This window comes from Mustela erminea, chromosome 3 (genome assembly GCF_009829155.1).
Source record: "Mustela erminea isolate mMusErm1 chromosome 3, mMusErm1.Pri, whole genome shotgun sequence".
NCBI classification, from domain to species: domain Eukaryota; kingdom Metazoa; phylum Chordata; class Mammalia; order Carnivora; family Mustelidae; genus Mustela; species Mustela erminea.
In genome coordinates this window covers 80130299-80154033 of record NC_045616.1, presented here as the reverse complement: position 1 = coordinate 80154033, position 23735 = coordinate 80130299, and the positions used below count along the sequence as shown (strand labels likewise).

At 38.5% G+C, this 23735-nt stretch overlaps 1 long non-coding RNA gene and 1 pseudogene across 1 annotated transcript in view; both read left to right on the top strand.

Annotated features, from left to right (window-relative positions):
* The window catches only part of LOC116586382, a 65654-nt gene extending 62135 nt beyond the window's left edge, over positions 1-3519 (top strand). Inside the window, exon 4 of the long non-coding RNA XR_004284011.1 lies at positions 3174-3519. This is a non-coding gene — a long non-coding RNA (uncharacterized LOC116586382). The remainder of the gene's footprint in view (positions 1-3173) is intronic.
* Positions 3520-13299: 9780 nt separating this feature from the next.
* On the top strand, positions 13300-20705 carry LOC116587215 (annotated as a pseudogene).
* The last annotated feature ends 3030 nt before the right edge of the window (positions 20706-23735 follow it).

Below are 23735 nucleotides of genomic sequence, written 5' to 3'. Positions count from 1 at the left end.
ATATCATGTCTGGGGCATTTATCTCCCCTGCGTTCCTCATAAGGAAATCATTAGCCTCTCTCTTGTTCTTGGTTCACTCTAGTTAAAGTATCAGACCAGCCCTGGAAGGAATGCCTCTGGCTTCAGAAAGGGCTCCTCTGGCCTTGGTGACCATATGCTGAGGAGTGACAATAGTCATGGTCACCTTTCTGCATTGTACCTGATGTCTTAGTCAGTCCTTATGCTACTGATAAATTTATTAATTTCTTAGTCAATGGGCATTTGTTGAGCTTGTGCTATTTGCCAGGTGCTCTGCTAGGCATGAGGGACAAGTAAATGTAAAACACTAGTCCCTGATCTTACGTTTGTTGAGGAGGCAAATATATAACCAAATGATTACAATTTAAATATGAGACATGCTAAGGGAGTTATGAACAGATTCCTGTGGGAGTGTATCATGTAGTGGTTAACATTGTATCAAGAGACAATCATGGAAGTATCGTTTGGGGCCTTGAAAAATGGATCGGTGGGTGTTCACTATGCAAGCAAGTTGTGGAGAAGACACTTCATGTAGGAGAGATGACATCTACAAAAGCACAGAAGCATGGAAGAGTGTAGCATATTTCTAGGAATGAACCTTCAGACTCTTGAGTGTTACTAGAAGTGAACATTGAAGTGAGTGAACTGAATCTTGAAGTTTGCTTTAATTAATTGAACATGCCTAGAAGAAATAATAGAGAAAGAGAAGGAAGGACCAAGAAGAGGAAACAACATTGGGAGGAGTAACAAATCAGAGATCACTAAGTATTAAAGCTCATAGTTAGTTTTTCCTTTGTTTCTATTTATCTATTACAAATCTCAGAGAAGCACATGGCCATCCATCAATTATAAGAGTTAGAAATGCAAATTTGGGGGGCTAATAATACATTATATGTTAATAAAAAATTAAAAATTAATAAAAGAAATGCAAATTTTCTTTTTTTAAAAAAAAGATTTTATTTATTCATTTGAGAGAGAGAAAGAGGGAAAACATATTTGGGGGAAAGGGTCAGAAGAAGAAGCAGACTCCCCCACTGAGCTGGGAGCCCCATGAGGGGCTTGATCCCAGGACCCTGAGATCATGACCTGAGCCAAAGGCTGACATTTAACTGACTGAGCCACCCAGGTGCCCCTAGAAATGCAGATTTTGTTTAACTCTTTTTTCCCTCTGGAGCCCATTTCCTCACAAAGTCCTATCAATTCTCCTGTTAAATAGCCTTCACATTTATCAAATTCTCTTCATTTCCACCAAAAGTGTCATAGTTTGCAAATTTGTCTTGACTGTTAAAACAACAACAACTTGTCTTCCTGATGTACACCTCTCCTGTCACCTCGACATTGCTGTCATTTTAATGTTTCTAAACATGATTTTAATAACCTCTGTCATTTCCCTTCACTAAAAATTTCCATGACTCCTTACTGCATATGGATAAAGCCCTTCATATTTTATTTTCAATCAGTAGTTTTATTTTATCTTAGTTATAGTATAGAAAGAGTCTTAGAGCACAGGTCTGCAGTCAGTTGGCCTGGATTTAATTTCTGACTTCATAAGGACTAGTATATACCTGGCAAGTACTGAAATGCTCACACTGATTGTTCATATCCAGTCCACTAAGGAGGATCAATCTCTGTACTTTCATTATGTAATTATTTATTATATAATATCTCTCCAGTTCCTAATAATGACTAGAGAACTTTACTTCTCCATCATGAATATGAAGATATCAAGAGTGTCAGCTTCATAAAATTTTTTATGAGCATAAATGAGATCATGCTGTAAAGAGGTTAGCACAATGTGTGTCTAATACATGTTACTCTTTGCATTATAACTTCCTACCACTCTTGAAGAATACAGCTTCCCCTCTTGCCTTACCAGGCATATCTCCAGACTGTTAGTTATTCCATCATTCCATTAATTTTACTTGGAATATCCAACTCCCACCAACTCATCCTTCAAATATTGCATCCTTCAGAAAACATTGTGACCACATCCTTGGACTAACCCATGGCAAAATTAATCACTTCTGCTGTGGACTCATTTGCACTTACCTCTATTACAGTATGCATTATTTTGAGTTGTAAGGTCATGTTTTATTTTTGATACCTTCATTAAGTTACAGGCTCATCAAGCATGAGCCATACTTTATTTATCCTCAGATACTCTTTGCCTACCTGGCAAGTGGACAATGCTGAATAAATGCAGTGGGTATTCAGTGGATGCTAATTAAATGTGTAAATGGACAATTGGGACTAGTGGCAGAGGATTCTAGATGCCCACTGGAATGAGAGCCAAAACTCAGGCCAAGAGATGAGGAATAAATAGAAAGATACCTAAGAGTCCAGTGGCTTTTGTTTTTCTAGCAGCTAGAGCTAAGGATGGAGACAACATTTCAGAATAGGTACTTACTTGGTCATGCCTCATTTTGGCACATGGGACAGAATGAAGGGAACTTTAAAAAAAAATTAAGCATAAATTGATCACATGAAAATAGTAATTTTACCCTAAATTATAAAGACCCCAGCCTTAAATTCATAGTACAAATATTTCTATGTCATTCATATATAATTTATCCATGCCAGATAAGAGTATAATAACACTTAAATCACAGGGTTTTTCTGGGATCGCTGGGTTCAGGTTCTACGTCAGATTCCATGCTCAGCAGGAGTCTGCTTTTTCCTCCCCCTGCTCTTGCACTCTTGTGCTCTCCCTTTCTTTCTCTCTCCCTTCCCCAAAGAAATAAATAAAATCTTTTTTAAAGAAGTAGGTGAAAAGGAGGGGAAAGGAAAGTATAGAGGGAATTAAAAAAAAAATCTAGCAACACTGTGGGTTTTAATGCAATCACATCAATAATTGCATTAAATGTAAGCAATCTAAATACATCAATAAGGCAGAGATTGTCAGACTATACTATATATAGAAACTTATTTTAAATATGAAGACATAAGTAAAAGAAAGTAAATGCAAAAACGTATATCATCAAACACTAATTAAAAAAAAACTTGGGGTTAAAAGAAACTAGAGATCAATCTACAGATTGATAGAACAAATAGAAAGTTAAGAAGGATACAGAAAACCTAAATAACCAAATTAACCTAAATTACATTATAAAATACTCTACATCAAACAATGAAATACCCTTTTTTTTCTTTTGCAGAGGAAACATTATTCAAGATAGACTTTGCTAAATCATTAAATAAGCCTAATGCATTTAAGAAAAAAGAAGAACAAAGAAGAAAGAACAAAGAACAAAACAAAGAAAAAAAGAACAAAGTTTGAGGAGTTGTTCTACCTGATTTCAAGACTTCTGTAAAGCTCACCAACTAAGACAGTATTGTACTGGAGAAAGGATAGACATATTGGTGAAACAGAGCAGAGTCTAGAAGTATAGTCACACTTTTATGATCAACTGGTTTTCAACAAATGTCGTTCAGTGGAGAAACAGTAGTCCTCTCAATATATGGTACTGAGACAATTGGACATCCACACTAAAAGAATAAATAAATTTTCATCTATACCTTATTCAGTATATTAATTAATTAAATTCAAAATATTTCAGAGAATCACATGTAAAAACATAAACTCTAAAATTTCTAGAAAAAATATAGAGAAAAGGCTTTATGTCCTTGGGTTAGATGAAGATTTCTTAGCTGTAACAACAACAACATGATCCACATACACAAAAAGACACTATAGATAAAAAACAAAGACAAACCAGACAGAAGGAGAAAACTCACCTATCTATTGAAGGATTTATAGCCAGAATACATAAATTCTTTTCAAAACTAAGTAATAGGAAAATGACTTGATTGAAAGAAAAGGGCAAAAGATCTGAACATTTATTTCATCAAAGTAGGTGTGTGGTTGAAAAACACATAAAAAGATATATTTTGCACCATTTGTCATCAGAGAAATACAAATTAAAAACCACAATGAGGTGTCACTACCCACTTATTGGAATCACTAAAATTAAAAAAGAAAAAGACAAAACTGATCATAGTAAGTGCTAGATAGACACAGATAAACTGGAACTCTCATGGGTTGCTGGGGGAAATGGGAAATGGAAAAACAGTTTGGCAGTTTCATATAAAATTAAATATATCCTTAACCATATGACCCTAGAATTAAAAAAAAAATCTTACTCCTAGATGTATAATCAAGTGAAATAAATTTTATGTTCAAAGAATACAACATACATGCCAGTTTATAGTGGCTTTACTGGTAATGACCCAAAATGGAAATAATCCAATGTTCTTCAACCAGCAAATGGATAAACAAATGTGGTGAATCCACATAAAAAAGTACTTCTTAGCAAGATCTATCACAAAGTGGTGATCATCAAGACAGTATGGTAAGCACATAGATCAGTGGAACAAAATAGAGAACCCAGAAATGGACCCTCAACTCTATGGTCAACTAATCTTCGACAAAGTAAGAAAAGAATGTCCAATGGAAAAAAAGACAGCCTCTTCAACAAATGGTGTTGGGAAAATTGGACAGCCACATGCAGAAAGATGAAACTGGACCATTTCCTTATACCACACACGTAAACAGACTCAAAATGGGTGAAGGACCTCAATGTGAGACAGGAATCCATCAAAATCCTTGAGGAGAACACAGGCAGCAACCTCTTCAACCTCAGCCACAGCAACTTCTTCCTAGGAACATCGCCAAAGGCAAGGGAAGCAAGGGCAGAGATGAACTATTGGGACTTCATCAAGATCAAAAGCTTTTGCACAGCAAAGGAAACAGAACAAAACCAAAAGACAGCTGACAGAATGGGAGAAGATATTTGCAAATGAAATATCAGATAAAGGGCTAGTATCCAAAATCTATAAAGAACTTATCAAACTCAATACGCAAAGAACAAAAAATCCAATCAAGAAATGGGCAGAAGACATGAACAGACATCTCTGCAAAGAAGATATCCAAATGGCCAACAGACACATGAAAAAATGCTCTACATCTCTCGGCATCAAGGAAATACAAATCAAAACCACAATGAGATACCATTTCACACCAGTCAGAATGGCTAAAATTAACAAGTCAGGAAATGAAAGATGTTGGTGAGGATGAGGAAAAAGGAGAGCCCTCCTACATTGTTGGTGGGAGTGCAAGCTGGTGCAGCCATTCTGGAAAAGAGTATGGAGGTTCCTCAAAAAGTTGAAAATAGAGCTGCCTTACCTCTCAGCAGTTGCACTAGTATTTACCCCAAAGATATAAATGTAGTGATCCAAAGGGGCACCTGCACCCCAATGTTTATAGCAGCAATGTCCACAATAGCCAAACTATGGGAAGAACCTAGATGTCCATCAACAAATGAATGGATAAAGATCACACACACACACAATGGAATACTATTCAGCCATCAAAAAATGAAATCTTGCCATTTGCAACCACATGGATGGAACTAGAGGGCATTATGCTAAGTGAAACAAGTCCGAAAAAGACAATCATCATATGATCTCATTCATATGTGGAATTAAGAAACAAAACAGAGGCTCATCAAGGAAGAGGGGAAAAAATAAAGGAAGACAAAACCAGAGAGCAAGACAAACCATTTGTTTCCTTAATCATAGGAAACAAACTGAGGGTTGCTGGAGGGAAGGGAAGTGGAAGAATGGGGTAACTGGGTGATGGACATTAAGGAGGGCAAGTGATGTAATGAGCACTGGGTATTATATAAGACCGATGAATCACAGACCTACCTATGAGTCCAGTAATACATTATATGTTAATTAATTGAATTAAAATAGTTAAGAAAGAAGTCTACTTAGTATTAATAGGCTCAAACTCTTGATACATGGAAGAGTGTGGATTAATTTCCAAAGTATTATTATTATTATTATTATTATTATTATTACTATTTTTAATTATTGTATGCTCCATGCCCAGTGTAGAGCCCAACATGGGGCTTGAACTCATGACCCTGTGATCAAGACCTGAGTTGAGCTCAAGTCAGATCCTCAAAGGACTGAGCCATCCAAGTGCCCCTCATACACATTATTCTAAGTGAAACAAAATGCTGCATAGTGTGTAATTCTAATTTCATTTATATGATGTTCTGAAAAAGGGAAATTTTTAGGGATAGGAGACAGATGTGTTCATTGAACAGGGAGGGAAGGGTTTCCTGTAAATGGGTTAGAGGGAATTGTTAAGGATGATGGACGCTTTATGCAATGAATATGCTTGTATCATGAAATTTTCTATTTGGCAAAAGACACAGAACTTGATATTTAAAAGGGTAAATTTAACATGATTTCATTCATATGGAATTTCAGAAACAAATGAGCAAAGGGGAAAAAAAGAGATTGGGAGGGCAAATGAAGAAATAGACTCTTAATAGAAAACAAACTGATGATTAGCAGTGATGGGGGATTAAGGAGTACATTTGTTGTGATGAGCACCAGGTGTTGTAGGGAAGTGTTGAATCACTATATTACGCTCCTGTGACTAATATATTGCATGTTAACTGGATTTAAATTAAACCACAAAAAATATTAAAAGGGTAAATTCAAACTATATGTAAATTGTACCTTAGTATATCTTAGTACATGTAAATTATACCCTAATAGGAAAAAGAAAAATAATTTTAAGAGCCTTCTGGATGAAAAATAAGTATATTAGTCTTGTAGTCAGAGTGGTTAGAATGTATAATGAACTGGTGACTGACATTTATATTCCAGCTCTGCTACTAACTAGCTGGGTGACTTGAGCACTTCTTTTTTCCCTTCGAGGGCCCAAATGTCTCCATTTTTCCAATGACGTTGTTGAATGGAGTAATGACTAGAATGCCTCTAGCCTTGGCACTCTTTGATGACTAAAGAGGTCATCTCACTAGTTACTTTTGTATTCGCTTGAGACCAGGTGCTTTGGCTGAGGTCTGGGCTGGGCCCGTGTTCTGAGGCATTACCATACACAACAGGTGGGTGTGTGCTGTGGATAGCTAGGGCTGGACTTAATGTGGCCACCACCCTTTATCCTTCATACCCTTCCTTCAGGAGACTTTTTATGGCTGAGCTGTGAATAACTGCCATCAACAGCTACCCAGACCTTCAGGATAAACAAAAGAAAACATTTGTCTTGCACCCTGATAGGCATCCTGCTCTGTGTCTCTTGAATGAATAACTCAATACTGTTTAGTAATGATAATTCTCATTCCTAAGGCCCTCTCCTATGTGAGAACTCATGCATTCCTCATAATTACCCTACTTGAAATGTAGGTCAGGATGGGTATAATTATCCTCATTTTGTAAATTCTTAAAAACAAAGCAAAACAAACTAACAGCCACAGTGAGAAAAATAAACTAAGGTGTGGGCATTTTAATCCCTTAATCTAACATCACTCCACTAGTAAGGGGCCAAGATTTGACTGGAACTTAGTTCTATCTGTTGTGAAAAACTGGTGATAAGAATGCATTTTACTGGGTTCCAGTCTGAAATACGGACACCCAGCTACTTCTCCTATGCTTATTTATCCATTACTACATTTACTCATTGATCAACAAATACTTTCTGACCTTGGAAAGAGGAGACTTTACATGAGATATGGGCCTGGGAGTCATTGCTGAAAGATAAAGCCATTGGAATAGATGGGATAATTCAAGGATAGTGGGAAGATTAGAAGAGAAGAGCACTTCACCAGAAGCTTGAGGAGCATCCACATTTAAGGGCCCCACAGAGCAAGAAGGGCTTGGAAGAGAAGTTTAGAAAAAGCTATCAGAAGGGAAGAAGGAAATAAAATATTTAGATGCTGTGTTAACCAAGAGAAGAGGGATTTTATGAAAGGGCGAGCTGTCTTTGTTGGAGACTGCTCAGAGATAGGGTTGTGATGTTTCATTAATCTCGTGGTGAGGAGCCTTTGGTCCCTTGCAGGACGGGTGCTCATGTAGCATTGGTGATAATACTTCCTCTCTGGTGTCAGAGTCAACAAAGTCAATTCCATGCCTCTTTCTCAAGGCTGGCTTCTTCATCTGTGAAACATGTATCCACAGCCTTCTCTACTTCAGAAGGGTAGGAAATGCAAAGAACCTTAATATGAGGCAGAATATGTTCATTATACTTGCCACGTATGGAAGAGAAAGGGGGAAATCATATTCTGTTCTTGATAGTTCTGCTGGTTCGATCTTAAATGTCCTGTTACATTCATCACTGCATACTATAGAACTATAGAACTATTTAAAATTCAAAGTCTCACGTGATTGGGAAGGCCAAAATGATTCTCGAAGGTCTCATTCAGTTCATCAGCCACTTAGAACCTCATTCATACAAGCATGATGCAGGGCTGATCTCAGGACCCCGAGATTGCCTGAGCTAAAATCAAGAGTCAGATGCTCAACCCACTAAGCCACCCAGGTGCCCCTCATTCTGTTGTTCCAAGTACACATACAGATTTTACAATTATACCTCTGAACTTAGGCAGTCCACTACCTCTTGGGACAACATAGTGGGTACTGCATAGCATAGACCCTGAAGTCAGACAGAATTCAGTTTGGATGCTGCTCAATAAGTGATATCTTGGGAAAGTTATTTGAACTCTCAAAATTTCAGTTTCTTATCTGCAAAATGGAGATTATAATACCTAGCTCTCAGACTCATCAAGAGACACAAATGTAATGATGCATGGAGAACAAGTAGCACAACCTCTGGCACAGACAATATGTCTTAAAAAGAGAGATGGGTGACTCAGTTGGTTAAGCCTCTGACCCTTGATTTAGGCTCAGGTTGTGATCTCAGGGTTGTGAGATCGAGCCCTGCATCTCTCTCAAACAAACAAACAAAACAAAACAAAAAAACCCACCAACCTGGAAATGATGCAGAAGGGCTTTAGAAACATGACCTTTGAGGAAAGTTTGAAGAACTTAAGGTGCTCACCATAGAAGAGCTATTTAATGTGAAATGAGGAAGAGCATAATGAGAAAGTTGCAGCAAACCAGTGGAACACATAAACTGAGGTTGGTTTTATTAAAAAGTAGAGGGAGCATTTTACCTTCATCATCCCATCATCCAGTCTTGTATTGCTTAGCACCCAGTAAGATCCCCTTGTCCATGACTTCCTCACTGTGGGGGAAAATAGGAGCAGGAAGATCCTAGCAGCCTTCATCATAGAAGACTCCAGCAACCCATTGCACACAGCTTTACCACTGAAAATCCCTGCAGATTTTGTTGATGTTGACCCCAGCCAGTGGAGCTGCATGGGGAGTATGAGCTGCTTTGCACCCCTCATCCCAGGCCAGAGCAGCCACTTCTCCCAGCTCCACTGGTTCCAGGGCTGTTGACCCACCTGCTCCATTCTGGCACATGACTGGGACCCTGGCTGCACACCTCTTCCATGTGCACTGTGCTCTGGACCCTGGCACTGCTACCCCTCCATGCATGCCTGTGTACCGCACCCCAGCTCCACAAATATGTGGAGACTAAAGAACATGCTCTTGAACAACTATTGAGTCAGAGGAAATCAAAGGGAATTTTACAAGTATCTTGATACAGAGAACGGATCAGTGGTTACCAGAGGGAAAGGAGTTGAGGGTGGGTATAAGGGCTTGTAGGGTGATGGATGATAAATAAACTTTTGGGGGTGATCACTGTTGTGTATACAGATGTCAGATTAGAAATGTCATATACCTGAATATATGACAACAATTTAAAAAGTACCTTGAGACAAACAAAAATGAAAACAGAACGTATCAAATTTATGGGATACAGCACAAGCATTCTAAGAGGGAAGTTTTTAGTGATGGATACCTACACTAAGGAAGAAGAAAGATTTCAAATGAACAACCTAATATTATACCTCAAGGAACTGCATAACTCAGAGGTAGCAGAAGGAAGGAAATAATAAAGATTAGAGCAGAAATAAATATAGAATAAAAATGGAAAAAATCAATAAAACTAAGAGTTACGGTTTTTTTGTAAAGATAAAATTGACAAACTCTTAGCTAGTCTAAGAAAAAGAAAAGGGAAAATTCAAATAAGTAAAATCAAGAATGAAAAAGGAGACATTGCAGTGGATATCTAAGAAACAGAAAGGATTATAGGGAGTATCATGAAGAATCACATACCAAAACCCTGGATAATCTAGAAGGAATGGCTAAATTCCTAGAAACATATGACATACCAAAACTCCATCAAGGAGAAATTGACAACCTGAATAGACCAGTAACAAACAAGGAGATGAAATCAGTAGTCAGTAATCAAAACCCCTCGCCAGTGAACGCCCAGGACCAATCCTTGTTAAACTCTTTCAGGAAATCCGAGATGAGGAAACACTTCCAAACTCATTTTACCAGACCAGCATCACCCCAATACTAAAACCAGACAAAGACACTACAAGGAAAGAACACTAGAGGCTAATACCTCTGATGAACATAGCAGAGAGGAGAATGACAGTCCTTCAGGTAGGGGGAAATGGGGAGATGTTGGTCAAGGTGTACAGTGTTTCAGTTACACCAAGTGAGTAAGTTCTGGAAATCCAATATCCAGCACTGTAACTGTGGTTAAAGATACTGTACAGTGTACAAAATTTGCTGAGAAAGTAGATTTTAAGTGTTCTTACCACACACAAAAATGATGCTAACTATGTAAGGAGATGGATATGTTATATAGTTTGATTGTGGTGATTATTTTACAATGTATTTGTATATCACGTCATTGTGTTGTATACCTTACACATATATAATTTTTAATTGTCAATTATACCTCATTAGAGTTGGAAAACAGGAGTGCCCGTGTGGCTCAGCCGGTTAAGAGTCTCTTCAATTCAGGTCATGATGTCAGGGTCCTGGGATCTAGACCTGTGTTGGGCTCTCTGCTTAGTGGGGAGTCACCTTCTCCTTTCCCTCTCCCTCAAATAAATTAAAAAAAAAAATCTTTAAAGTTTTTTTTTAAAAAAAACTTAAAAAAAAACCAGTTGCACAAAAAATAATAACTTCAAATTTTTAGGAAGAGACTCATGAGGAACTTAACACTATATATATATGTATATACACACACACACAATCATAAAACGAGTATTAAAATTCTTGATCTGTGTGACTGAATAGAATCTTTATTATTTTACTCCTATCCTCCAAACTAATTGTGTGACAAAACAAACACCTAAAAAAATTTTAAAACTCTTACTAAACAAACGAACACAAAACTAAGAACTTCCCAACTAGAGATCTCTGGGTCAATTATGAAAATAACCAACTTGCCATTCAAAAGAAAAACTGTTGCCTTTATATATTATAGCAACTTTTACTTCTGTTTTTAAAGTAAGTTTAAAACATGAAAAAAAGGTACCGTATTAAACTGTAGAATCAGTCATGTTTTCATTGTTGGCTAGTAATGATTAACAAGAATAAGATAATGAGAAAAATTAAGATTCCAAATGAATTTCTAGGGACTATGACAATGAAATCAATAAAAATGTTTCTCCACAAATAATATAATCATTAGCAGATTAATAAAGCTTATTTTAATGAAGACAATATGAAAATAGTAAAACATTCTTTTAAGAGTTACATGTTGTTTGTTTTCTATGGAAATCACTGTAATGGCCATTTTACTGATGCTACCAGTAGCATTACATGGTCTGGTTTAAGAAGAATCTAGTTATGTCATTCTCTTTCATCCTTTGCATCTTGATTTTTCTTTTTCCCTTAAAGACCTTCTTCTCCATCTTCTATGTTCTCCTTGTGAACATAATCATCGTAATATCCATCCTGAAAATCTTTCATTGGCCATGAGAGATCTATTTCCTATTTTCCCTTTCCCAATTCTGAGCTTGCTTCATCTTGCCTTCATTCTCCTTTTCTTCTTCCTCCTCTTCCTCATATTCTCTGGATGGTCCAGCTCCGTCCTCCCCATTAGCTTGGTTATGATTATTTCCATACTCTTTCTCTTCCTCTTCAGAGTTGATGTTCATTATCCTGCCTTCAAAATCCCTTTAGTATGTTATGCTGTAGTCATTATTGGGAGGGAGACAAACCATAAGTGACTCTTAATCTCACAAAACAAACTGAGGGTTGCTGGGAGGAGGTGGGGTGGGAGAAGAGGGTGGGGTTATAGACATTGGGGAGGGTATGTGCTATGGTGAGTGCTGTGAAGTGTGTAAACCTGGCAATTCACAGACCTGTACCCCTGGCGATAAAAATATATGTTTATAAAAAATAAAATTTAAAAAAAGATACTTTCTCAGTTATTAGGATTATGATATCAGAGTTAAACAAGTCATGACTTTTCTATCTTTTTAATATTTTCCTGAATATCTACTGAATTGAGTACTTTGATTTTGGTACCATTCAGATTGAAGTAGTTAGAATTTGGTCATTTCTCTTTCAAAACTTCCAAGCCCCCAGAAATGATATTGACACTAAGGACTCTGGTCAATGAAGTTAGTTCCATTGCAGCCATACTCAGAAACCCTGGTTTTTAAAAATACCCATTCATGCTTTCAGTTTCCCAATGAATGACTAGCAATTATTGAAGACCAATTCGGTCACCCAGTCTTCATTTCCCTCCTCTCTTCCTCAACTACCACAAATCTTGTTTCTCCTTTCTTCTCTCTCACACTATCTCCATTTCCAAAATTTGCAAATGATTTGGAAGTGAACGAAAAGAAATGCAAAAATCCACTCACTGCCAGCAAAAAAAGATACGAAGGTAAAGAACAGAAAAACAGATGAAATCCAAAGAAGTGGGATGCTAATATTGCCTTCCCTCCTCTTTGTTTATACATTCACAGTTACTTTCCCTTCAACAGCTATTAAAGGTTTGAATGAGTTTTTTTTTTTTTTAATATGATATAATCCGAACTGTATTTTTGGAACATTAATCTGATGGTTGGTTGTGTTTGTAAATTGGGCTAGAAAGGTAAAAAAAACAAGAAGCAAGAAATTAATTAGAAATTACTTTATTAGCCAAGGAAAGAAAAAAATGAGAAACTAAACAGCAATGTTGTCACTGGGAAATAAACAAAGGATATAAGTACTAGTGGTGTCATAGAGTTAGAATTTGTTAGAGCTGGCTTTGAGACTGGGTGACTAACTAGTAGGAGGGTGATGGCGACTTTATCATGAGAAGGGAGCCAAGAAGGGAGCTCAGGGGGAAGATGCTGAGTGTAGTTGGGCACTTGAGATTGAAGGGCTGCTTCATCATCTAAGTTGGGGTTCCCTATAAGTAGATGGCCAGTGGAACTGGATGAATGGGGTTGAAACTAAGCCCCAAAGATAGGGTGTTATAGCCTTCAGCAGATAAAACATTTTTTAAAAACTACTGTATTTAAGAAGAGATACTTCGGAATGAGTCTGAGAAGAAACAGTAAGATAATGACCAGGGGAATCCTAAGGACTAATACTCTAGAGGCTGAGAGGGACGAGAATTTAGAGAAGCGAGAGCTGCCTACTCAGAGGGAGAGAAGAGTGTTAAGTTTTTACGCCAATGGCAAGAACACCGACAGAGGGGCTAACCTGTCGGTGAAGAGAGATACTGCTTTTTCACAGATAGTAGTGTCATCCGGTTCTAGGGGAAGTGTGTAGGCACAAAATAGAAAAGTATACCCCCTTCCTTCCCCTCTTTTCCTTTGACATTTGTTCCACCCTAGGTGAAAGAGTAGTTGGAAAGGAGCTTGGTCTGGTCTCTACAGAGAGGCAGAAGTGCATTGGATAGTGTTAGTGTGCCCTTCCTGAGATACCCTCAGTTTTTCTCTACTCTGCTTTTTGCCCTTTGAGGCCGAGCTGGCTGGATTCTATCAGTGAACTCTTCTGCTTCCTGTTTCCTGTTGGTTTTGGCTCATGGTGTTCTCCAGCAGGATGTCACAGGGCAGTAGGAAAGTCCTATGGGGTATTTCTTCCCAGCTTCTCCATGGCACATCGTTATGCTTTGGCTATGTCACTTTGTGATGCCTTGTCTGTAGTAGGGTTGGCAGGATTTTGGCCTGATGTTAGCTCAGAGTAATGATGTGAACATCAAAAATGGCCTAAGAGGGAGCGTTTTGTAATATCTAGGCTTAATATTTCTAACTTGACCAACTATGTTTTCCTTTTAAAACTCTGGCATTCTATAATTGGAAACTAGGGTTTTGCTATTCAAAGTGTAGTCTGTGGAATAGCAGAATCAATTTCCCTTGGGAACTTGTTAGAAATGCACTCTACAGTTTTCAATGATACCCAGGTGATTTATACGCAGGATTTGAGAAATACTAAGCTAGTATACCATCACAGTTACTTATTATCTCTGTGAACTTATGACAAGTTACTATCCACTTTCTAATCTCAAATTTCAAATTTCTAATCTTTCAATTTCTGAAAAATTATAATAACATTCATAGGGTTGTTGTAAAGAGTCAACAAGACAAAGTGATCCTGTACTGTTGTAGAACATTTTTTATTAAACAAATACTTCTGGATATCTTCAATGTGCCAAGCACTGTGCTAGATGCTCAGTAGTCAACAAAATAGGTTCCCTGGCCTCATGCAGTTCGCATTGTTTTTGAGTCTTGTGGACCAAAGTTACTCCTGTTTTGGACTATGGCAGCATGTAGTTATAGTCCACAGATTGCAGTCCTGCTTGATTTCCACAGTTAATTAATACTTCTAAAGCCTCACATAGTTATATTTCTGTGTGTGTGTGTGTGTGTGTGTGTGTGTGTTGAGAATACTTAAAATCTACTCAGTAAATTGCAAGTATACAAAAACCATATTGTTAATGATAGTCATTGTACTTCACAGTAGATCTCAGAACTTACTTATAACTCAGAAGTTTGTGTCCCTTGACATCTCATTTTGGCATCCCCTAGCCCCCAGCAGCCACCACCTGTTTTTATGAAATTTGCAAATGTGTATGTATATACTTAGATTCCACATAAAAATGGTACCATGTGGTATTTGTGTCACTCTGCCTGGCTTATTTCATTTAGCATAACGCCCTCCAGTTTTTACCCACGTCCAGATCAGTCCTCCTTCTTTGGAATGCACTCTATAAGGCCTTAACAAGTCATTTCTGCTTTGTGAGCATTGCAAATGGGATCTTAGGAATACCAGACCACATTAACATATCTCAAAGTGTGCTTCATAGAACACTGAATGTGTGCACTTCTCCATGGAGGGGTAAAAAATATAAATGGCCAAATAAGTTGGGGAACCTATTTCTCTATTAGGAGGTCACAATACACCTTTACTGTATCAAAGGCTTCAAGAAGTACCAAATAAAACACCCCTTTAATTTGGCATAATTCCACATTTCTGGCACTTATTGGTAAAGATTTCTTTCTTTCCTTCCTTCCTTCTTTCTGTCATAGTAATTTGGGGAGATCTTAAATTGGCCCTCTAAGGACACTTATGGACATATTTGGTGGATCTATCTTAGAAAAGTCGGGAGGAAAAGAGGGTTTTTGCCAGGGGCAGTCATCCATAGTGGGTGACCAGGATGACTCCCAGTGATTGTTTGATTTCCCAAGAGGAAGCATTAAGTTCTAATAAAAGGGCAGGGGATTAAGAGCACAGTCTTTAAGAGTCTCCTGACGTTGAGCACATCTCTGGTCCTCAGTATATGTGCTTATGAGAGGGTGTTTGACTTGGAAACGGTATTTTCCCCAATGAAAGCTGGGCTTCCTCTCAAAGTATGAGGAATGGAGAGTACTGCATTTGGCGTGAAGAGGGCCTACTAACTTAATTAAGTGACCAAACCTGTCCCACTTGCTTAGAATGTGTGTTCCTAAAATATGGCCACAATCCAGAAGAAAGCAAGCCCAAAACTTGTCTCAACAGGTATTTGGAGATTGTTTCTTCTACAAAAAGTTCTCAAGCTTTTGATGTGAAGAAAGGCATTTATTCTCATGTTCTAAAGTTTACTTACCTGTATACCAAGAAATAGAAAGTGTGTGCACACGTATTTCCTGGTTTAGTGCTAGGGGAAGGAAGGTAGATAGTAATGCACCAGCAATTTTAAACAAGGGGTTTAACAGATAAGAGGTAGAAGACTCAGAGAAAAGTTTACTGAAGCAATGGAGGAAAGCTTTCTGATCACATTCGGGTCAGAAGAGAAGTCCTTCTGACCACCTAGATTCAAGGCAGAAATAGGTATGGGTACAACAGAGAAGTTCCACGTATCTGGGGATACAAAGCAGTTTTGAAGAACCTGGACTCCGAGGAAGACAAACCCAGATCCAAACCTGTTGAAGGAGGTCACTGAGAGGATGTGATCACCAGTTGACACATTAGCTGGACCCAGGCAATTAGAGGCTCCTCATCCCCCATCCTCCTCACCCCCATCATTGGAATGTACATTCCACCCACTGTCCACACTAAGTGTCATTTTCAGAGACATAGCCTTGAGACAGTAATGTGTTGTTGAGACCATCTGGATTGGATACATGACAGGATCCTAATCAAAACCTCTGTATAAATGTTTAAGATTCTGTCAGATGGGTGCAAAGATCTGCTTGTCTTGCCACTATCTGAGACAAGCCTTGTGTGTAAGTTCCCTTGTTTATTAAACCTGCCACCTACCAATCTAGAGTGGCCTTCCTCTTTTATAGTCACACATATTTTGATAATTCACCAAGAGATGTAGAGGCAATATGGTGCTGTGAGAAAAGAATCTGTCTGACCTGTGTTCAAATCCTAGTGCTACTACTTGTCAGTTTGGGAGATACTTTACCCTCTCTGAAAACTTGAAAGGTTATGAAGATTAAATGGATGACAAATCTATGTACCTATTGCTAGTATCTACCTTATATAAGCCTTCAGTAATAATAGCAGTTATCACTGTTAATATAGAATACTGGAATTCTTAAGTACAAACATGAAAAAAAGAGAAAGACAAATACCATATGATTTCACTTATATGTGAAATCTAAAAAACAAAACAAAGGAACAAACAAACAAAACACAGAATCAGACCTTTAAGTATAGGGAATTGATGGTTGCCAGTGGGGGTGTGTGTGTGAGGGGGGAACGGGCAGTATGAGTGATGGGGAGTGAGAGATAAAGGCGTCCAGTTACGGAATGAGTAAGCAACAGGGCTGAGAGGTACAGCTCAGGGAATACAGTCAGTGGTACTGTAATAGTGTCCTATGGGGACAGATGGCAGCTACACTTGTGGTGAGCATGGTATAATGTATAGACTTAGTAAATTACTGTGTTGCTCACCTGAAACTATTGTAACAGTGTGTGTCAACTCTACCTCAATAAAAAATGAATACAAACAGATGAAGTCAATAAACTTCAGAGTGTAAAAATGACTTATCCAAAGTGATAGAAAGGGACGAACTAGAACCAAGTCCTTCAGGCTCTAAGCCAAATGCTTCTTGCCTCTACATACTCTGCCATCTCCAAGAGGTAATTACATGAAGCACATACTTCATGGAGTACAGACAGTGGAAAAGTGTGATGACAAATCCTATGGAGCCCACGGGACTTGCAGTCAGAAATTAAAGTTAAAATCTGGCTCTGCCACATACTGACTTTGTGATCTTGTGAAAGTCATTGCAAGTTCCATGAACCTCCTTTCCCTCATCTTGTAAAATGGTGATAATGACCCTTGCTTACTTTCCAGGAATAATGTTGTCAAGTTCAAATGAGTTGAAAGTGAAGTTTAAAACTGTAAGGAACAGTAGGTCCATTAGGGATTTGTATTTATATTACATACTTAAAAGTGGCAAGGGAGCCCAATTTGCTTAATATTGGTTCATCAGTATCACAGAAATGATTTATTTGACAGGTCTGCTTGTAGGCAAGGAAAAGCAAACAGGGTAAGAATTGCTCATTCCAGCAAGGTGGACATGTGTATGAGTGCTTCGGATACGTGTTGCTCTAACCAGAATAAACCTGAGAGCTACCGCTAACTGGAGTTCTCTATGCAGCCATCTTCAAAGAAGCCAAGTGTGATGTCTGAAAGTGGTTCACATCCTGCCTTGAGTCCCTTGGCAGATATCAACAAGGGTGTAATTCCTACTCAGTTCTTCCATGTCCCCCTTTGCCCTGCCTCTCATCTTCCCATCTCTTACACTCTCTACCCACCCCATGACTTTATCTTAAACCTTCACTATCCATCCTCCATGGAATATACCTGGGTAAAAAACACAAAACCAAGCTTTAGTGATCTCCATGTTTCTTTTCTCTTATCCTTTCCCTCTATATTTTATGCTTTTAATGGACTAAACATTTGCCTTTCTGATGAAATTTCTCTCACTTTTCCATCCATCTCTCTTCTCATTTGCCACTTCTCTGTCAAAAATGGGCCAGAAGCAGAACTGCAGCATTTTGAATCTATTTTTTGAAGGTGGGGAGGGATTGAGGTCTAGTGAAAAGCCCAGAATAAGGCAGAATTTTCTTTAATACATTGGGGGAAGGAAAAAACATAATGAATACTTACAAATTAATATACATGTAAATTTATTTATAGAGATATTATATATCTCTTCAAAGAAATGACTAAATTAGCAACGTGGATACGAGGATGTAAAATTTGTGTGATGGGACCAGATATAGGGAAGTTAGTTGTGGGGAGTTGCTTATGTTTTGGTTCACACTCATGAAAGTTTTTCACTCATATTTTCTTTAGGCATTTAAGTGTCTCTCTTGTGCCCTAATTTGTACTACTGACCAAACCTCCTGTCTACTACTCTCCTTGTTATTATTAGTTTACTTTTAAGATCTACTCTCTTGGCAAGTTTCAAATATGCAGTGTAGTATCATTGACTAGAGTCACCCTGCTCTGTGTTACATCCCCATGACTTTTGTGCTCTTCTTAAAAACTGGCTTGAAGTACTGCTTTTGAAGGAAAATGTCTCCATTAGAAATGCTGACTCACCCCCATGGGGCCTCATTTTGAATTGCTTATCTGATTGCTTGAGAGGGTTTAACAGAAAAAGCCACTGTCTATTGCTGAGCACCACCTTGTGGGTAATTAATGAGCTATGATGGCATAACCGGCAGGTTGCAGTAGTGTCTGGGTCAGAATTCTTGAATTAGAACTCTTGCTCTGCTACCTACTAGCTGTGTGACTCTGGACAAGCTCCTTAATCTGTGTCTTCCCTTCCTCTGCAGAGGGAGATAATCTACCAATGCTGTGGTGCCTGGTATTATAGTAAGCACGCAGAGCTCCTAATCTGTCATCCTCATAGCTAGCAGTTTGGGAGCATTGGTCAAATAAGACCAGATTTCTAGATAAGGGCAATCGTAATGACTAGTATCAATAGTATTATTAATAAGATAATAATGGCTCCTATTTACTGAACGCCTACCAGGGACAGATGCTATGCTGCATTCTTTGTGTGTGTGTGCTGCATTCTTTACATGAATAATTTCATTCAGCCCTACAATACTCCTTTGTACTGAGCACTTTTATTATGCCCAGTTCATATGTGAGGGACCCAAGACTCTGAGATAACTGATTTTTCCTGAGCTACACATCTAACAAAGGCAGTGTTGAAATCAAATCCAAGTTCGACATTAACCATGTCATTTTAACTGCTCTAACCTTCTTGTGAGAGAATTGAGCAAGGAAATTATATTTTTTAAGGAGAAGACAGTGTGTGTATGTATGCAGGTGCATGGGTATGTGAGCATGTGTGTGTGTGTGTGTGTGTTACACGCAAGAGGAGCAGGAGGAAGGAGAACGGTGGAGCTGTGGTCATTGTCTTCAACCTGCTATATAGCTGTCGTAGGGGAAGGGATACCATGTTTTTTCCAAATGATCCCAGATGTTATAATATTTTGGGTGAATAGAGTTCTATTCAATTACACAGACTAATTTTCTAATAGCCAAAATTGTTCAAATATGAAATTATCTGCCTTTGGAGATAATAAAGTCTCCATTATTAGAGATTTTTTTTTAAGTAGAGTCTGCTGATATTTGGAAAAGATAGTGTAGGGATTGTGTTTGAGAAGGACCACTGAAGTATTTTCTAATCTTGCAAGTCATTGTTTATATAATCAACTTCAAAATTCATGGCAGAAGTGACCCTTCAACTGGCTCTCTTTTCTGGTTCTTGCAGGTGTGAGGCTCCGCAAGCAGCAAGGGCTCCTGAGCTGCCCTGTACAAGGCGGTGCGGGAATTCCTGCCTGGCAACCCCTGCAAGCCCAGCTAGGTTTTGGAGCCGGTGGATCTACAGATCAGCTCGAACAACTATGACTCTCAGGAAGATAGATGCTTCTCGGGCACAGTCAGACTTAAGTTCACTCCCACACCCCAAGCTCCCCATATGTTTTTTGGGGACCAGCAGGACTGTGATGAGTCTGTGGTTATTCCCCACGTGGACATTCAGGCACTGAAGAAACTCAACAAGAAGAAAAAAAAGTCGAGAAGCTGGCCAAGAAGTATGATGCCTTTTTGGCCTCAGAATTTCTGATCAAGCAGATCCCACAAATGCTGGGCCCAGGCCTCATAAGGATGGCAAGCTCCCTTCCTTACTGACCCACAATGAGAACATGGTGGCCAAAGCAGATGGAGTGAAGTTTACCATCAAATTCCAGATGAAGAAGGTGCTGTGTTTGGCAGTGGCCATTGACCGCGTGTAGATGACAGGTGATGAGCTTGTGTGCAATATCCACTTAGCTGTCAGTTTCCTGGTGTCATTACTCAAGGAGAATTGGCAGAATGTCTAGGCTTTACACATCAAGAGCACCATGAGCAAGCCCCAGCACCTGTACTAAGGCACAGCTTAATAAACCCTAGTGCTACCCAAAAAAAAAAAAAAAAAAGATCTTTCTGCTGGCTTTGTGCATTAGACTGTATACTTTTGATTACTACAAGTTGTAGAATAAAAACTGGTTTAAGAAAAAAGTTCATTATAAAGATAAGGAGTTACCTCAAGAAGTCCATAAGCAGGAGGAAGAGAACTGAAACTAGAGTCTGAAATACTGTATTTTCTCTCTCCATCCTGAATTTGTGCTCCTGCCCACAGGTTATCCTTCTTTCTTCTCCACTTCTTTGCAGAATAGCTTTCTCTCTGTTCTTCTGTCCACTTGGTAGGCAGTAGATACCCTTTTGAGTGTTTCTGAGATGATAGTCTCTGACGAGACAGATCTTGACCAAGAAAAAGATCTTACTTTTGGTTTCAATTCTTAATATTTTTGGTGATGCATTTTTTATCACTTTATTTTATTTCATCATGATAAGTGTATTCTTTTATCCCCATCCCCTATTTCCCCTATTTCCTGCATCCCCCCCACCCATCTTCCCTCTAGTTACTATCAGTTTGTTCTTTAAAGATTTTATTTATCTATTTGACAGACAGAGAGATCACAAGCAGGCAGAGAGGCAGGCAGAGAGAGAGGAGGAAGGAGGCTCCCCGCTGAGCAGAAAGCCCGATGCTATGTGGGGCTCAATCCCAGGACCCTGGGATCATGACCTGAGCCGAAGGCAGAAGCTTTAACCCACTGAGCCACCCAGACACCCCCAGTTTGTTCTTTATAGTTAAGAGTCTTTGGGCACCTGGGTGGCTCAGTGGATTAAGATGCTGCCTTTGGCTCAGGTCATGATCTCAGGGTCCTGGGATCGAGTCCCACATCAGGCTCTCTGCTCGGCAGGGAGCCTGCTTCCCTCTCTGCCTGCCTCTCTGCCTACTTGTGATCTCTGTCTGTCAAATAAATAAATAAAATCTTAAAAAAAAAAAGAGTCTTTTTCTTGGTTTGCTTCTCTCTCTCTCTTTTTCCTTTATTCTCTTGTTTTGTTTCTTAAATACCACATATGAGTGAAATCATATGATATTTGTCTTTCTCTAACTTATTTCACTTAGCATTATACTCTCTAGCTCTATCCATGTTGCAGCACATGGCAGGATTTCATTCTTTTTATACTTGTATAATAGTCCATACGTAGATATGTGTTTGTGTGTGTGTATGTATATATACATGTATATATATACATATATGTGTGTGTGTATATATATATGTATCTCCCATCTTTTTTATCCATTCATCTAGTGATTACTGGGGCTGCCTCCATAGTTTGATTATTATAAATAATGCTGCTATAAACATAGAGGTACCTATATCCCTTTGAATTAGTGTTTTTGTATTTTTTGGGTGAATACCCAGTAGTACAAATGCTGGATCATAGGGTAGTTCTGTCTTTATCTTTTTAGGAACTTCCATACTGTTTTCTAGAGTAGCTGCATCAGTTTGCATTCCGAACGGCACACAAGTGTTCCTTTTCCTTCACATCCTCACCGACACTTGTTTTTTGTGTTGTTTATTTTGGCCATTCTGATAGGTGTGAGATGGTATCTCTGTGGTTTTGATTTGTATTTCCCTGATGATGAGTGATGTTGAGCATTTTTTCATGTGTCTTTTGGTCATCTGGCTGTTTTCTTTGGAAAAATATCTACTTATGTCTTTTTTAAAAATTTTATTTATTTATTTATTATTTATTTTCAGCATAACAGTATTCATTATTTTTTCACCACACCCCGTGCTCCATGCAATCCGTGCCCTCTCTAATACCCACCACCTGGTTCCCCCAACCTCCCACCCCCCGCCACTTCAAACCCCTCAGAATGTTTTTCAGAGTCCATAGTCTCTCATGGTTCACCTCCCCTCCCAATTTCCCCCAACTCCCTTCTCCTCTCTAACTCCCCATGTCTTCCATGCTATTTGTTATGCTCCACAAATAAGTGAAACCATATGATAATTGACTCTTTCTGCTTGACTTATTTCACTCAGCATAATCTCTTCCAATCCCGTCCATGTTGCTACAAAAGTTGGGTATTCATCCTTTCTGATGGAGGCATCATACTCCATAGTGTATATGGACCACATCTTCCTTATCCATTCGTCCATTGAAGGGCATCTTGGTTCTTTCCACAGTTTGGAGGCCGTGGCCATTGCTGCTATAAACATTGGGGTACATATGGCCCTTCTTATGTCTTTACCCATTTTTAATTGTATTATTAATTTTTTGGGTATTGAATTGTGTCAGTTCCTTATATATTTTGGATACTAACTCTTTGTCGGATATGTCATCTGCAAATATTTTCTCCCCTTCACTCAGTTGCCTTTTAGTTTTGTTGATTGTTTCCTTCGGTGTGCAGAACTTTTTTATTTTGATGTAGTTCCAATAGTTTATTTTTGCTTCTGTTTTCCTTGCCTCAGGAGAATTATTTAATAGAAAAATGTTGCTACGACTGATGTTGGAGAGATTACTGCCTGTGTTTTCTTCAAGGATTTTTATGGTTTTAGGTCTCACATTTAGGTATTTAATCCATTTTGAATTTATTTTTGGTGTTATTTTTTGTTTTTGTTTTTTTCTTTTTAAGATATTTTTATTTATTTGACAGAGATCACAAGTAGGCAGAGAGGGAGGGGGAAGCAGGCTCCCCACTGAGCAGAGAGCCTGATGTGGGGCTTTATCCCAGGATCCTGGGACCATGACCCAAGCCGAAGGTAGAGGCTTTAACCCACTGAGCCACCCAGGCACCCCTTATTTTTGTTTATGGTGTATGAAAGTGGTCCGGTTTCATTCTTTTCCTTGTTGCTGCCCAGTTTTCCCAACACCATATGTTGAAGGGACTGCCTTTTTCCCATTGTATATTAATTCCTCCTTTGTCAAAGACAAATTTTTTAATGAGGTTAAGTTCAAATAACATAAAATTAACCATTTTAGACTGTACGATTCTATGGCCTTCAGTACTTCCACAATGTTGTGAAATCATCACCTCTATTTAGTCCCAAAATATTTTTATCACCTCCAAAGTAGACCCTTTACCCATGAAGAAGTCACTTCCTATCCCTCT